The 15,503-nt window shown below is 36.1% G+C and overlaps 2 long non-coding RNA genes across 2 annotated transcripts; one reads left to right on the top strand and one right to left on the bottom strand.

Moving 5' to 3' along the window:
• Window positions 1–2,337: 2,337 nt before the first annotated feature.
• Window positions 2,338–14,881, top strand: LOC308693404. The gene is made up of 3 exons (XR_014030447.1): window positions 2,338–2,418; window positions 11,538–11,979; window positions 13,839–14,881. It is a non-coding gene; the product is annotated as an uncharacterized lncRNA (long non-coding RNA).
• On the bottom strand, window positions 3,407–6,969 carry LOC308693161. Its single transcript, XR_014030415.1, has 5 exons — window positions 6,909–6,969; window positions 6,564–6,642; window positions 5,980–6,046; window positions 4,270–4,397; window positions 3,407–3,441 (listed from the first exon to the last, which is right to left on the bottom strand). It is a non-coding gene; the product is annotated as an uncharacterized lncRNA (long non-coding RNA).
• Window positions 14,882–15,503: the final 622 nt, after the last annotated feature.

Below are 15,503 nucleotides of genomic sequence, written 5' to 3'. Positions count from 1 at the left end.
TCCATTTCACAGGCTATCAGCAGCACAGTCCGTAACTGTCAAATTCCGCGTTCGTGATGAATTCAAATTCAAAAATTGCGCCCTCAAGAAGCGTTACGACGTGTTTTACGGCAGTGATATCAAACGCTCATTGGCTCTCGCCACAGATTGCGACATGCCGTATTTCAGTCGGTAAACTACATTTGAAATGGAGAAGCGCGCGCGCCTCAGCCTGCCCTTCACACTGAGCGAAGCTGGATTAACATTTTCTTGGATTAATAACTTAAATTCTGCTCTGTACCTCATTCAAAACTATTATAATGAAAGAGAGGACTGTGACTGCAACACATCGTCATGTGAACGACTTTTGGTACCGGTTTTGACATGTTCGCAATAAATAAATTATTGTGATAACACGTATGTTGTAATTTTTCTTCATAATTGTAGCCTATGTAGTTTTTAAGAAATTGTTATGGGTAGGTTTAGGGGTAGGAGTAGGATTAGCTGCTAAAAAATCTTTTAATGCTATATTGTTAATAAAATTGCCATTTCCCACACATCTCTGTACATTTTGTCCTTTTTATATTCTGTATAAAATGGGTAACGTTATGTTTAGGTTTGGGAGTGGGGTTAAGGGATCTTCCATTTATCTATAAAATGTACGTTTTCTATCTTTGAAAATTACGTAATAATACTACATATTAACAATGAGACCAAGGCTGTCATGCATTTATGGATATACGTTGAATCTATACGTATTTTAAGTTGTAATACGTACATTTAGATACATATCGAACCTGAAATAACGTCCATATGATACGTAAAAGTCACTATAATACGTAAATATATATACGAATTGGATCGTTTTTATTTACGTCTAAATATGTACGTTTCGTGTGTGAGATCAGGCTGCTGATTCAGTATCTGCGGTCAGAGATGTTGTAAAACTATATGTCAGTGTCATTATCATAATGTTATTTTCATAACTTGTCATGAAATAAAAAAAGTCTCTCACCTTAGGAACACACACTTTCCTGTCTTGTCTCTGTTGTCAGCAATTATACTGCAAATACAGCACACTGTATATCACTTCATTATAAATAATAATTAATTAATAAATAAATGACTAGCATGGAGTGTCGTAGTTATGTTGTCAATTAGTAAGTCATGAAATTACCAAGAAGTTCCAATAAATTACGTTACTGGTACATCATGTGTTAACTGGGAATGATTTGCATAGAGGAATGATGTTCATTCTATTAATCCATATATTTCATTAATAGTTCTTCTTAGTATTGTGTGTTTACTGTTGTTTCTGTTTCCCCAAAATGCCACTTCACATTATTTCACTTTGTGTTATTTTGTACATTTTATTTTTGGTGACTACCAACTTTTTTTGTATTAACAAAAACTGTAAAAAATGACATGATCAATAAGTCAACAACATATGATTTTACATGACTTCTCATCAAAATAAGTTACTTTTTTAAGTTATACAAGATTCAACTCATTTAAGTCAGCTTAATGTAATTTAAGTTTTTTACAGTGTTTTGTGAATGTTATTTAAAAGCCTTAGATTTATATTGTTTATCCACTCTTATTATTTATGTGTATGTAATTTGTGTGAGAACCATATTTGCGAAAATAAATTTATTTATTTCTCAAAAGCAAATTTATCATTTTGTTTTTGTCTAATTTCATACACACACAGCCACAGCATAATGACCATGGTAAAATGTCCCAGTTGAGAACCACTGATCAAAACTAACTTTAGCTGGACAATAACTTTATTCTAGAGCTGCTGTAAAGCCAAAACTATCTCTGTTACTGTAATTTCCTATTATCACTGTAAAGCTTCTTTGAAACAAGCTATATTGTTAAAAGCACTATATAAATGAAGGTGACTTGACTGATCTAGTTTAATTTAGTGTCAATAATTATTGTATTTTTTCTCACTGGATAACTGCTTTGCAAAATCTGCTTGAATAAGTCTCATAATATTCATGCAATTAACTTATTTACCAATGTTTACTATATTATTTCCTGTTTGTAGGCCTACAAGAGTCATTTGCTGTAGTTTTAAAATAATAAAAGCTGTACAATGTTAAACATACTGAAATATAGAGTTGGTTGATTTCTTTATTTTAAGATGACATAAAATACCATTACAAATGCTGTAGCAAGTTGCAAGTGTGTGCAAACATAATGTATTTGTAGTGTTTAGAGTTTTATTTTTTGTAACTTCCGATTCTGAAACAATTAACCTATTTTATATATTTGCTTAATGTATATCAACTTTATTTTGTTGTGCACGACAGAGGGAAAATATATTAATATGAACAATATTTTGAGTTCGTTCTGTGAGTGACGTCATTTGTAATGGACCGGTCGCGCGCGCTCTCATTCAGAACAGCCCGCGACTGGAGAGAGTCAGATCAGGTAGGTCTCCGCATTAAAGAGTGAAAATAGCCTGTATTAAGTGAAGTTTTGAGTTTATATTAATTATGGAAGTGTAAAAAACCGGAACAAGTTTTGTGTACGCGCTTTTCTGCCAACAGTTCGATGTATTGTTAGAGTTTTATTAACGCACGGCACGGGTTTGTTTTTGTTGCTGCACTCTAAAAAATGCTGGGTTAAAAACAACCCAATTTGGGTTATTTGGCAACCCAGCGCTGGGTAAATATTGGACAGAACACATGCTGGGTTATTTTGACCCAGCAGGCTGGGTTTTTATACATTAACCCATCTGCTGGGTTGTTTTTAATCAGTGCTGGGTCAAACAACCCCCATGCTACAGGTTATTAATTTTAGATAATAATAATAAAAAAACGAATAAAAAAATATTAATAACAATAATAACACTACTGTTTATTGATTCAATTAAAGTGTTTATTCCAGGAAATTAATATAATCAAAAATACATTCATGTTAAAAAAACAGACATCTGTAACATAAACGGAGGCCCACAAAAATAATTTGTGCTAAAATGTTGGTATGTTAAAATATTATAAAATGGTAAGATTCTCAAAATTCAAAACTCTTCACTTATAAACTGTAAAATAGCCTACAGCTTAAGATTCTATTCACAAAGAATACAATAAAAAACACGTAAGTACATACATTGTAATTCACTTAAAAAAGCAATCATTTAGTCCTGTGCAGCAAAAATGAGAGGCACATCTCTGCGTATAAACAGTAAGTACATACATTGCAATTCATTTTAAATAAGCAATCATTTAGTCCTGTGTAGCAAAATAAAAACATGAAACTCTATACCTATAAACTGTAAAATAGCCTAGCTAAAAATTATCTTCACAAGATGATAAAAAAAAAAACGGAGTCAACTTTTCCAGAGTTTCCCCATTCACCAAAAAACTGTCCAGCCATTCCAAGCTCCAAGACAAAGGGGAAGGGTTTTGCTTCTGTCTGCCTTTCCAGGTAAAGCACCATGTTGGTTCCAGACTAAATGAGGGAAAGACAATATCAGACACAGATAATTATTTAAAAGTGCGTCTTAGGTTTTCATAAGAGCAGTCTTAAATTAGTTAAACACCATCTTAAATTAACTTAAAGAATTAGTTCAACCCAAAATATAAATTTCCTAATCATTTACTCACCCCAGTGCCATCCAAGATATCCATGTCTTTCTTTCTTCAGTGGAAAAGAAATTAAGTTTTTTTTGAGGAAAACATTTCAGTATGTTTCTACACAGAATAGACTTAAATGGCAACCAACTATCCCAATGTTCAAAGAAGGTTCAAATGTCAGTCTCAATGCAGCTTCAGAGTCTCTACACAATCCCAGTCGAGAAATAAGGGTATTATCTAGCGAAACCATTGGTCATTTAAAAACAAAAAAACAAAAAAAACATTTATATACTATTAAACCACAAATGGCTAATGGTTTCGCTAGATAAGACCCTTATTTCTCGACTGGGATTGTGTAGAGACTCTGAAGCTGCACTGAGACTGATATTTGAACCTTCTTTGAACGTTGGGATAGTTGGTTGTCATTAAAGTCCATTCTGTGTAGAATAATCCTGAAATGTTTTCCTCAAAAAACTTAATTTCTCTTCCACTGAAGAAAGAAAGACATGGATATCTTGGAAGACATTGGGGTGAGTAAATTATTAGGAAATTTTCATTTTGGGGTGAACTAATCCTTTAAAGAGTTGTGAGAAAATGAAATGCATGTTAGATTCAAGCAGCAATAAAACGATTTATCGTGCAGCCCTACAAACAGGTGTAAAGAAATGAGCCTGCTCTTTTTGTCCCCTGTTGTTTTACTTACCGGTTGTACATCAATGAATGAGGTTCTTGTCTCTTGAATAGTTGGCCGAAAGGTTTTGTGGCCAATCTTGTACACAGGCGGGGGAAGAATGACAGGCAGGATTGTAAGTGCTAGTATGCCTTTGGAATCTAAGAATAGAAAAATGGCAAATTAGAACTTGTTCGTTCATCAGCTTTTAAATTAAGCAAAGTGCATTTCTAACTAAGGTCAACTTAGAATGAGTGAAATTAGCTTAAATATATAACAGTTAAATATGTACTCTGGTAATCTGAAAACATTTAGTGTTATTAAAGGTATAGTTCACCTTAAAATGCAAATTTACTCACCCTCATGTCAAATTTAATCGCCTCATTTACTCACCCTCACGTTGTTCCAAACCTTTTTTTGGAACTTTTTTTGAAGTTTCTTTCCTCTGCTGAACACAAAAAGATTTTTTAAAGAATGTCAGTAACAAGATAGTTGACGGTAACCAATGACTTCCATAATAGGAAAAAAGTACTCATTCAGGTTTGTAATACCATGAGGGTGAGTAAATGACGACAGAATTTTCCTTTTCAGGTGAACTATCCCTTAAAGCAGTGCTTCTCAAACCCGTCCTGGGGACCCCATACCACTGCACATTTTATATCTCTCCCTCATTTAACACACCTGATTCAGCTCATTAGTACAGACTGCAAAATTTAAATTGGGTGAGACATCCTAAATTATGGGGGTCCCAGGACATTTGAGAACCACTGCCTTAAACCAAGAAAGGGGCAAACAAGCACGGCTATCTATGAAATTACACTGACAACGACTAGGCACAGAAGTGGTACCCTATGCCAGCCCTACAATATAACTGATTTAAATTGTCTTGTCATGTGCTTGTACTTGGACAAGTAAATTGGCCATTCATGTTTTTGAGCTTATTGTAAATGGTGTAGCAAACTTTGTTAAAGGGATAGTTCGCCCAAAAATGATATTTAACCCATGATTTACTCACCCTCAAGCCGTTCGAGATGCATATGTCAATCTTTTTTCAGACGAACACATTTTCAGTTATTTTAGAAAATGTCTTAGATCTTTCAGTGGTTATAATGTGAAGCAATGGGGTCCACCTCCTTCAAGTCCCAAAATGTGCATGCATCCTTCACAAAAGTAATCCGTAGGACGTAGCGTAGAAAACGTCGTGACGTAGAACGAACGTGACAGCGCAGCCAGAGAGCAGAGCAAAACAAAACTCTACGTTCGTTCTACGTCACGAAGCTTTCTACGCTACGTCATACGCCAGCATCCATCTCCATGAACGCGCGTCGAACGCTACCGGAAGCCAGTTATTTTCGTTTCTAAAGTTTTAAATATGTATATTTTTACGACAAAACCGCACGGATTACCCTCAGAAGGCCTTCGTTTATCCCCCTGGAGCCGGATGGATTACTTTTGTGAAGGATGCATGCACATTTTGGGACTTGAAGGAGGTGGACCCCATTGCTTGACATTATAACCACTGAAAGATCGAAGACATTTTCTAAAATAACTGAAAATGTGTTCGTCTGAAAAATGATTGACATATGCATCTCAAACGGCTTGAGGGTGAGTAAATCATGGGTTAAATATCATTTTTGGGCGAACTATTTAAGGGTTAGGGTTGGCACTGGATGCAACTGTGAAAAAAAGATTACATACTAAGAAAGAGAATTTGAAATGCAAAATTGTTCATCACATATTTACCAGCAATTTTTCAATGAGGCACTCAAGACTCCAGTTGAGGAGATTTGTTGAACAAAAATGTCCATTGCTGTAAAAGAAAAGTAAGGAAACATCTGATTAGTAATATCTTTACAAATTTAGCATGTCTTATACAATGTTTTTAAAAATAATTTTTATGCTGGCTCCAGTTAATTTAAAAAATATATATTTAAATAATTTTAGTGAATCATTACTTAATTAAAAAAATAAAATAAATAAATAGACTAAATAATTTTTAACAGCTTAATTAACTATTGTTAATTCACAAGACTGTAAACAGAAGAAATGTTAATTTTGTGGATATTTTGTGGATACTTTACATAGTTTCTGAACGTAACTGAAGCAACACTGAACTGACTTCAAATGAACAATGACAGTTTTTGATAAGAATTGTACTGAGCTGGACGATGACACTGTTTTCTGCAGAAATGCTTAGCCAAATTGAACTAAGGCGCACACACCCAAACACAGAGAACATACTGCAGCATAATTCAATATTTTATGTAAAGCTACCTTTCGAAAATGACTAACAAACACAGTTAAATAATAGGTAACGTTAGACTTACAGCTTCTTTAGCATATCCAGCCACTAGCCAGTGACGTTACACTGCATCCATCCGCCGAATCAAGTAACCCGCAACATTTCTGGAGATAAAACAGACACCAACAACTGTACTTAGACATTGTGACCGTGTTTTAAGTGGAATAATTGATTACAGACCGTGTAAAAATAATGAATGTTATGTGTAACGTAACGTTAACGTTAGCATAACGGTCGCTAGTTCGACAGACGTCGACGTCGTCAATAATTCATAGTTCATTTCAACATAACTTCTTGTTGACTTTCTGACTTATTTGACTAACGTTGCTACTTAACAAAAGGAAAGTTGTAATAAAACAGGGTTGCTCACCTTTACGCTCGCTCCTGCTTGAACCTCTCGTCCTCCTGTTGACGTAGTGATTTGAACAGTGTGGACAAAAGTGCGCGACTCGCGAGGAGGCGCTGGGTCAAAATTTCCAAAACAAACCCAAATGCTGGGTCATTGTCAGCTGATTACGGAAAAAATAACCCAGCAACATAGTCAAAATGCTCAACCCAGCATTTGGGTTTAAAAAATAACCCAGCATTTTTTAGAGTGTGCCTTTGCGCCAAATTAGAGCTCGCTGTTTTCCCTGTCAATAAATTTCTCCACATATAATTTGTGTGGATTGAGTCTGTGGAAATGTCGTTTAGTATAGCAAACGCGTGTAGCTTTAATTTTGATGTTAAAATGTATATTTATATCCATTAGATGAATTGCAGTAACTCTGTTAGGAGGACGGTATGTGTCTTTTCTCATAAACCTTCAGCTGAAATACAGTGATTCAAAAGAAGTGTGTATTTATTGTCTGTCCTCTACCAATAAACTGCAGATGTGGTTCATTTGTGTTGCTAGGTGAAATCTGCTATATATTTAACTTTAGAAGAGAAAAGAAATGGACAGCCTATTGGTCTGTAATTTGATTTGTGAAATGAAAGACAAAACATGTATTATCCGATTCACCAGATTCTCTTGTTTAATTCTGTAGTTAGTCTACCTTCTATACAAAACATAATTTTCAATGAGAAAAAAAAAATCGAGGCTGATTTTATTAACAGTTTCAATTATTTTAAATGCATGATGATCACTGGCTCTTTTACTTAGTTTAGGCTAGGCTATGTAAGTTTTTATAGAGTATATTGTTAGATACTGTGGTAGACTTTATTTAATTCTTTCATACCTGACTTAAATCTACCTGGGTCTTGTCTACTAACTAATCAACGTCCCTGAACATCTCCTGATCGACATTAGTTTACCTGGGTCTAGTCTACTTATCGACGTAGACTGAGTCGGTCAACGTCTTGACCCCTATGAACACTAAAATAAGATCTCTAGTGCTCCACTAACTTGTTGTGCAGCAATAACTAAACAGACTCCAGACAATGCCTTTAAATATGATTTAATCTCGGATGGAGGATCTCGGACAAATTTCAGAGAGAATCCCATCAGAAAAATGAATACAACAGTATTTATAGAATAGGAGCATGGCAAAGGTGACATAATACATGGTGTCTGTGGGGTCTTAAAAAGTATTAAAAGTTGATAAATGAATTTAGAGAAATAATTAAGGCCCTTAAAAAGTCTTAAATGCCATTTTCCAAGGTATTAAATTTTGTATCATTTTTTCATTATGTAGGCTATATTTGTCCAAAGAGGTTGTATGTTAAAGTTTGCCTGAATTGAATCATTGCGTAGGTGAATAATGGGATTCTGTGCAGTTTATTTATAGCTTGGATGCCAGCCGATCTTAGCCGCGCCCACAAAAATTTTAGGTCGGAAAGTTCGGTCTGGACTTGATCCGTTTAGGAGCTATTATGCCCGAACAAAAGTTGTTCAGACCAATCAAATTGTCAGGGTGGGCTTTATATGATGATGGACAGATGATCAACAGTAATGTAATCATCCACATCACCAAAGAGCGTTTGGGTTGAATTTGTTTACAAGTCAAGTCAAGTCAAGTTTATTTATATAGCGCTTTTCACAACACAGGCTGTATCAAAGCAGCTTCACAGCAATAAATTAGAACAATACATCAATGTTTGTTTCTAGTGGAACGTCTACGTTTGGTAATGCTGATCAATAGTATCGTTGATTGATTAATTAAATTAAATATCCCCAACTGAGCAAGCCAAAGGCAACAGTGGCAAGGAACCGAAAAACTCCATCAGGTGACCTAATGGAGAAAAAAAAACCTTGGGAGAACCCGGGCTCAGTCGGGGGCCAGTTCTCCTCTGGCGTTTATATGCTAGAGGTTGGATTTAACTGTAAGATTAAAAGTATTATATGAATGCCTGGCTGAAGAGATGCGTCTTTAATCTAGTTTTAAACTGGGAGAGCGAGTCTGAGCAACGAACAGTATCCGGAAGACTATTCCAGAGTTTTGGAGCTAAATGTGAAAATGCTCTCCCTCCTTTGGTGGATCTGGATATCCTAGGTATGACCAAAAGCCTCGAATTTAGTGACCTTAAAGAGCGCGATGGATTATAGGGCGATAGAAGATCCGTTAAATAGACTGGAGCTAAGCCGTTTAGGGCTTTATAAGTCAGTAGCAATACCTTGTAATTAATACGGGACTTTATAGGTAACCAATGTAGTGATGATAAAATCGGTGTTATATGATCATATTTTCTTGATCTAGTTAGAACTCTAGCGGCGGCATTTTGGACTAACTGTAGCTTGTTTATTGAGGATGCAGGACAACCAACTAATAAAGCATTACAGTAATCTAGTCTCGAAGTCATGAATGCATGAACTAACTTTTCTGCATCAGAGACTGATAGCATGTTACGTAGCTTAGCAATGTTTCTAAGGTGGAAAAAGGCTGTTCTTGTTACATATGAAATATGATTTTCAAAAGACAGGTTGCAGTCTAATATAACACCCAGGTCTTTTACTGTAGAGGATGAAGTAACAGGACATCCTACTATGTTAAAGTTGTATTGTGAGAGGTTTTGTGGGTGGTTTTTTGAACCGATAAGTAGTACCTCTGTCTTGTCTGGATTTAATAAAAGAAAATTACGCGTCATCCAATCTTTTATATCTTTAACACACTCTGTCAATTTGGATAATTTAGCGTTTTCATCCGGCCGTGGTGAAATATAGATTTGAGTGTCATCAGCATAAAAATGGAAACTAATTCCATGTTTCCTTATAATATTTCCAAGTGGCAGCATATATATTGAGAATAATAGAGGGCCTAACACAGATCCCTGCGGCACTCCATAATTTACTGGAGTTATGATAGATTTTTCTCCATTTAAATAAACAAAATGATAGCGGTCAGATAAATACGATCTAAACCAGCTTAATGCTTGTCCTTGAACACCAGTATAATTTTGTAATCGATCTAAGAGTATTGTATGATCTATAGTATCGAACGCAGCACTAAGATCAAGTAAAACTAATATTGAGATACAGCCTTGGTCAGAAGCTAAAAGTAAATCATTTGTGATTTTAACGAGCGCAGTTTCAGTGCTATGATGCGGCCTGAACCCAGACTGAAACTTTTCATAGACGTCATTTTCTTGTAAGAAAGAGCCCAGTTGAGCGGACACAACTTTTTCTAGTATTTTAGACATAAAAGGTAGATTTGAAATGGGTCTATAATTTACTAGATTATTCGGATCTAATTGTGGTTTCTTAATGAGAGGTTTTATAACTGCCAGTTTAAATGTTTTTGGAACATAACCTAAAGATAAAGATGACTGCCGCTGGAGAATTGAGATTTCGCGAGTTCACACTTACAAATATGTCAGATAGAATAAATGTATATTTGGGGTACTGTTCGAGGAGAGGCTCCGGGCTCGGTATTCGGCCCGAACCCAAAGCACTCCCCCCGTATTCCTGGCTGTGGAAGAACAAGCCGAGAGTGAGTGGAGGGATGCTGAAAACTGTCAAGGAATGTTAGGTGAGTTGACAGAGTGAATAAATATATGCTTCCTCTCATGCTGATAGGGTAGACATGGTAATTGTTTGATGACAAGTTGATTGGATTGATTATTTGAACGTGCTCCTCCCGAACTTTGCTTATAAAACATCATGTGTAGATCCCGCCAGTGCGTCTGTTATAGAAGATATCGACCGCGATCAAGGCATTTGTCGATCGGAAACATGAATGAAAAACATACGTCACTTACTCCGTTGCTCTGATTGGTTGTAGGTCTATTGAAAGCAGAGGCATTTTCTTTCCTGGTTCGGTTGAAACACGCCCCATAATCACAGCCCAATGGAGCAGTATCAGACTCACATTCTGACTAGAATCTGATTATGGCGACGTCAGGCTAAGTTTTTATTAGTGGCTCATGACTTTCTGTGTATCTCGGGTTGTTCGCCCCAGGCGCCAGTTCAGAACAAGGTCAGATGCTAATGTGCAGCGTTTTGCATTGCGTCCCCACTGCGTATTAGCTATGTATCATAATCAATTATGTATCATAATGAACTGTCCGATTTACACCCCTATTGTTTTGTTTATTGGTCTCTTTATTCTGGTTTCTGGTTTCTCTTTCTAATAAACCTTGCATTGGGTTAGTCACTCAGTTAATTCAGTTGTGCTTCGTTCCCACCCTTCTAATTTATGTTGCATTGATAAGGAGTTATCACAAACTAAGACAATTTGGTTGTGCTATCTTACAATTAATATATAGTAAATGTAAGTTGTCGCCGATGTAACGGTTAACTTGAAGTGGCGATGATGTCTTAAACTTTATGGAGGGAGTCTTAAAAAAGCTCTTAAAATGTATTAAATTGAACTCCATGATATTCCTGTAAATATCACAATCTTGCGCAGCAGTTGTCATTCAGTTTTGACTATTAACATGAAGATTACGAAACTTACATTTGGTACATATACAGATAAACAGATCACACTTGTTTTCCATTATTAAATCAGGGTTCAATTCAATATTCACATTTATCCTCCTTGAACTCATTCTAACAACTTAATGTTTTAATATGTTTCAGACCAGATGGAGGTGAAAGAGCAAAGACAAGAACTGAAGTGAAATTTCAAAAGTGATGATAATGTAGTTTGTTTCAGCCTTAATGTGCCAATTTACAGAAGATCTCAGACATCACCATAATGAATGAGCTGAAAACAGGGAACTTTTGGAGACAAAGAGGCTTTTCAGCAGCAGTTTAACATGATGGCTCTATACTTTTTAAATGCAGATTGGATAAAAACACAGTGATCACAGTTCACACCTGCAGTGAAGCCCCTCCCACAACAATTCACCAATAAATACTGGGAATATTCCCATCATCCTACAAGAGAAGGACAAACTCCAGGAGTAGCAGCTGAAATCTGTGTGACTGTTAAAGATGGAGTTTATTAAAGAGGAGATTGAAGACATGAGTGATCCAGAACCATCCAGAATAAAACATGAAGATACTGAGGAACAAATAGGTTGGTGTCCATTCTTGATTCTTCATTGTTGACTGATTTGGTAGATGTGAATTAATAAGCAGTATATGGATGATAAATGATGGAGAAATGCAAATGAATGTTCATAACCTTGTACACTGTTAGACTTTTCTTGAGTTTTTTACAGTAACTTACTAGCAACACTGTTGCGTGATATTACACTGGACGCTCCGGCGCGACACGACAAATCCCAGACAGTGTAGTGATCCGCCATTATATTTCTGACGTACGGTACTCCGAGTCCAAGCGCTCATGCTTTTTCTGACAAGAGACAAACAGGTTTGCATAGGGCTGAACGATTTTGGAAAATAATCTAATTGCGATTAGTTTTACCAATATTGCGATTGCGATTTAATATGCGATTATTTTTTAAGCTCTTTATCTTTTCTATTATTTCAACAAAAACAAGCAATACATCATTGGATGGGAATCTTTAGGCACCTCATGAGCCGATCAAATTTTTTTCTTATTAATTAATCTTATTAATAAAACTTAAAATATTTAAAATTATAAGTAGGCTACTTTTAAAAAGAAATACACATTAAAAAACGAAATTATCATCTCTTTTGAAATATAAGATGTGGTTTTTCCTGTCTGTTAGAATAACTGACTGCGTTTACATTAATTTCACGTCATAAAAGCATTTTGAGATGCAAGTACATTTAACCACGTAGACGGAGTCGCTCACAGCCGCATGCTCAAGTGCTCTTTCCAAAGCGCGTGTGACTATTTGAAACTGAATGCAGCTTCTGTCGGTGATTTTCATATTTTTAATATATAAGCCAACTGCATTCCAAAAGACATATGATGCCTTCCTAGAACATTTGTAAGGAAAATACCGGCGCCGGGCGAGACTACAAGAGTAACATCAAGCAAAGCACACGTGACGCGTATCTTATAGCGCATCTTGTGCAATGCAGCCCGCGAATGTCCTTGTAATTCGCTTCAACTTCTCCGAACTTTATGAAAGATTATTTTTCGGAAGGTTCGAGTGGTGTTGTGTGTGCGTGTGTGTGTGAGACAGAGGAATTAGAAGCAAGCAGAATATGGTTGTTTATAAAGCAAACGCAGCGTAATCACGTATCTGTGTTTAAAACTAAGCTCAGACTCTATTCTGAAATTATCTGAATAGATACAAAATCGTTGGAGAGAATCTATAACACAATATCACATAAATTAAATACAAACTGTTCTTTCCTGTAGCCTATGCCAGTCTATAATAGCGTACCAAGTTGATGCTTCCTCCGTAGTGCAGACTGCTTTACTCTCACGTGTCACGTGACCAAAGTTTAATCGCAGCTTTTGCGGTTAGAAAATCGCGTTTCATCATATCGCGATATTATCGCAAATGCAATTAATCGTTCAGCCCTAGGTTTGCATTTTGTATTAAAGGCCCGGTCGCTTCAGTGTGTCCAATATAGACAACCTCTGGCTATTATAGCGTTGTAGACACGCGGTGTAAGGCAAACATTTGGAAATAAAAAGCACGATGGAATGGTGCCAGTCAGAGTGACCGTTACGTCAAAAACAGTAGTATACAGCAAATTTAAAAAATACACTAAGTCTCTGAATGTGGTGTTAGACGTCACAGAAAATTCCCATGATGCAATGGGAATCAGTTATTTACTGTAAGCAAAAATAGCAGTATAATACTTGGGGATTTTAAGTAAATAACTGTAGAAATTACAGAAAAGTCTAACAGTGTATATAGCAGTTGTCAAACATATTTTTACGATGTTACAGTAAATGACAGAACAAAAAGTGAAAGATCTGATCTCTGTTGCTTTCTGCTATTAAATAAGGGTTCACTTGAACTGATTCTAACTTGATGTGTGTTTTAGACCAGGTGAGAGTGAAAGAGCAAAGACAAGAACTGAATGAAGTGGAGGAGGAACATCGTAACTTTACAATTCAGAGAACAAAAGCCAAAAAGACGCACACCTGCACTCAGTGTGGAAAGAGTTTCAAACAGAAAGCAAACCTTAAGACACACATGAGAATTCACACTGGAGAGAAACCGTATACATGCACTCAGTGTGGAAAGAGTTTTTCTCACCCATCAGCTTTCAGTGTTCATCTGCGTATTCACTCTGGAGAAAAACCATTTAACTGTGATCAGTGTGGTAAAGGTTTTATTTCATCATCACATCTAAAACTTCACCTGAAAGTTCATTCAGATGAGAGGCCTTATGTGTGTTCTCTCTGTGGAAAGAGTTTTACACTGTTTGACAGTTTTAAACGCCACCAGAAAACACACAATGAAGTGAGAGATCATGTGTGTTGTGACTGTGGGAAGAGCTTTACTACATCTCAGCATCTGAAAGAGCACCAAAGAATTCATACTGGAGAAAAACCTTACAAGTGCTCATATTGTGACAAGAGTTTCACTCGGTCTGGATCTCTTAAATCACACGAGCGAGTTCATACTGGAGAGAAGCCGTACGACTGTACTCAGTGTGAGAAGAGTTTCACCACTTCAAGTAATCTAGTGAATCATATTAGAAAGCATTGTTCTGTGTCACAGTGAGCAAATGTTTTGTTAGATTCACATAAAGTAAATGTGTAGGCTAGTTAGTTAACTAATAAACTAGTGTTTCTCTAAAATGCCACAAGATTTGTGTTTTATATGTTAGAGAACAAGAAAATTATTGAAAATTATTTTGATTGAACGCTTACTCAAAGAAATACCAAAATTAAAAGAGACTGGAAACAAATGTAAAAAAACATCAATCTGTTATTTGTTAATATATGAAACAATTCCCTGAAGTTAGTTTTTTTTTTACTTTTGTTTTAGTTACATAAAGCTTGTTGTTACATAAACAGATGTAATGTATGTAACGTACATCTGTACAATAACAACAAATAAAATTACCATTTCACTGACAATGAGTGATTTTGTGAATAAAATGTTTCTACAGATCCAATAATTAAAATAAATGAGATTCAGATAGGTAAAGTTTGAGATTAGTTTGAGCAAAGTGGATTGGTTTTAGTTGTGTTCATCATCATCGTAACTTACGCTACACGGCTAAGCTGCTCCGGAGTAGGGCTTGCATAGACTAGTCGAGTAGTCGATAGATCTACTACTTCAACCACTAGTCGACGCTGTCGGAAACAATCGACTACTCGAGCGTCCATTAACCATAAATGAATTAAAAATGGCGAACGTCACCAGCAGACACCACGCGTCAGATGTGTGGAAGTATTTCATCAAGGATGACAAAAATATTGTAATTGGCCAACTCTACAAGAGGCCGTTCACATATTGCTTCTAAAAACGCGTGGAAAGCGCGCGCGGCCGTGCCGCTGTCTCCTACAAGCGCTTGCGCTCCCGTGGCGTCTGTCGTTGCTATGCAACCAAACTGCGCTCTCCATGATGACGACGAGCAAAGGATTAATTTATTTCTAGCCCTTGCATTAGCTTTACTACTAGATATATTTCTGGAAATGAGAAGAAAAAACCCGCCTGGAAAAACTAGCGCACCACGTCCGTTGCTTTCATTATG

This window comes from Scardinius erythrophthalmus, assembly GCF_964197995.2.
Source record: "Scardinius erythrophthalmus genome assembly, chromosome: 7".
Classification (NCBI taxonomy): Eukaryota; Metazoa; Chordata; class Actinopteri; order Cypriniformes; family Leuciscidae; genus Scardinius; species Scardinius erythrophthalmus.
The sequence above is the reverse complement of the archived record's forward strand: the minus strand, read 5'-3'. Positions and strand labels throughout refer to the sequence as shown.